Consider the following 2,271-nt stretch of genomic DNA (forward strand, 5'->3'; position numbering starts at 1 on the left):
CCTTTACGTATTTTCATTTAACCTTATCAAATAATTAACCATGTTTTTTTAAAATATATATATGTGACATATACAGTGACAGTTTTTTTTGTAGAATTCAGACAAATTTTTTAAAACGTGGTAATGAAATTGAATGGAAACAAGGTTGAACAGTTTGTTGGGATTTCCTGAAAAAAAAACAAAATAAATGTGATAATGAAAATATATGATTGAACTTTGAATGGGATTACCGCCGAGATGAAACATGAATGAGTAAATTGAAAACAGGGGAAATCTCACTGCTGTAATTAAAAAGAAACTGCATAATTAGAGTGATGATAATGATAATAGTAATCTGGGATCTGCAAAATTTTCCACTTTTTTTTTTTTTAATAATGTTAGGTTATATGTTCCCTCTCTTTTTCTCTCACCTCACACTCCATAAATACCACCCTCACACCCTCGCCTCCTCGTTCATATTTTAGCTTTCTACACTCTTTTCTTAGTCAAATATGGCAATTTGGGGTATTGCCTACTTCCTTCCTTTGATTCTCATTTTCCAAGCTGTTGAAGCTAGAATCCCCGGTGTTTACTCCGGTGGCGCGTGGCAAAGTGCCCATGCCACTTTCTATGGCGGCAGTGATGCCTCTGGAACAATGGGTAATTCGAAATTTTCTCCATTTTTGTTATTTAAAGTTTAAACCAAGAAAATGCTTTTTAAACACGGTTTTAATGATTTTTTTCAGGTGGAGCTTGTGGCTATGGAAACCTTTACAGCCAAGGATATGGAGTGAACACAGCAGCTTTGAGCACTGCTCTGTTCAACAATGGGTTCAGCTGCGGTGCCTGTTTTGAGATGAAATGCGCCAGTGATCCACAATGGTGCCATTCTGGTAGCCCTTCCATTTTCATCACCGCAACCAATTTTTGCCCTCCCAATTATGCTCTTCCCAACGACAATGGCGGTTGGTGCAATCCTCCTCGCCCTCACTTCGATCTCGCCATGCCCATGTTCCTTAAGATTGCCGAGTACCGTGCCGGCATTGTCCCAGTTTCTTACCGCAGGTAAACGACGACACTGTGTTTTTTAATCTGAAACCGGTTGAGTTCCCCGCGTTATTTAACATTTCCCGAGATACAAACAGAAAAAGTAACTCTCTTTTTCTTTTTTTCGTAGGGTGCCATGCCGGAGAAAGGGCGGAATAAGGTTCACGATAAACGGTTTCCGATACTTCAACTTGGTGCTAATCACGAACGTGGCAGGCTCCGGTGACATCGTGAGGGCAAGCGTGAAAGGGTCGAAAACAGGGTGAACGAGCATGAGCCGAAACTGGGGTCAAAACTGGCAATCCAACGCCGTTTTGGTGGGGCAATCTCTTTCATTCAGGGTCACCGGCAGTGATCGTAGGACTTCTACTTCGTGGAACATTGTCCCTTCCAATTGGCAGTTCGGGCAAACGTTCGCCGGCAAAAATTTCAGGATCTAAATATAAATTTTATATCTAAGAGGGGGGCCTTTGGGTTTTAACACTTGGTATTTACTTTCCGGGCAAGTATGGGAAAGTGCGTGTGGTCAATATTGTTTGACAGTGAGGGGAAATGGGCTTTTTACTTTTCCTTTTTCGGGGGTGAAAGGGTCAGGGAGAAATGAAATGGGGACAGCTGATGTGGCTTGGAAAGAAGTTGTAGCCCGCAGCTTAATACTTTTTTCTTTGTATTGTTGTTTAGTTTAATGAAAGAAAGTGTGATTAATTTACATTAAATATCAAAAAAGAGTCCTGATTCCTCTCTTAAAATAGTTGGCATTGTAGGGGGAAAGAGATAAAATAGATTCCTCATGCAATTTGCAATTGAGTGTATGTTTTGGACTGCCCAAGGCTAAGACAAAAAATTTGGATATTTTGGTGTACTTTGTTTTTCATATTAATGCCTACGCATGTTATTTCATCTTCCAAATATTAATTAAACTCGAAAGATATGATTTGATTAAAATAACTAAAGACCCACAAATAATGTTAATATCGAGGATGTCATTAAAAATCCATGTCTTTAAATGTTCAATAAGTTGCATTTAGAGATGGTAATGGGATCATTTGGATCGAGTTTGAATAGGATCATTTTTTTTAATTTAGATTATATTCAATTTAAGTTTGATTTAGATCAATCGTTCAATGTTTCAAATTTAATCATTATTTAAGAATGATAGTTTAACTTGAACCCGATTTTAGGAGGTGCGTTAGTGTTGTTGAAAAATAAATTTTTGTATCCCGATGTGTTAGCACTGACAAGTAT

At 38.2% G+C, this 2,271-nt stretch overlaps 1 pseudogene; it reads left to right on the forward strand.

Annotated features, from left to right (window-relative positions):
* Window positions 1-470: 470 nt before the first annotated feature.
* Window positions 471-1,626, forward strand: LOC120165087 (annotated as a pseudogene).
* Window positions 1,627-2,271: the final 645 nt, after the last annotated feature.

This window comes from Hibiscus syriacus, unplaced genomic scaffold, assembly GCF_006381635.1.
Source record: "Hibiscus syriacus cultivar Baekdansim isolate YM2019G1 unplaced genomic scaffold, ASM638163v2 tig00111569_pilon, whole genome shotgun sequence".
Classification (NCBI taxonomy): Eukaryota; Viridiplantae; Streptophyta; class Magnoliopsida; order Malvales; family Malvaceae; genus Hibiscus; species Hibiscus syriacus.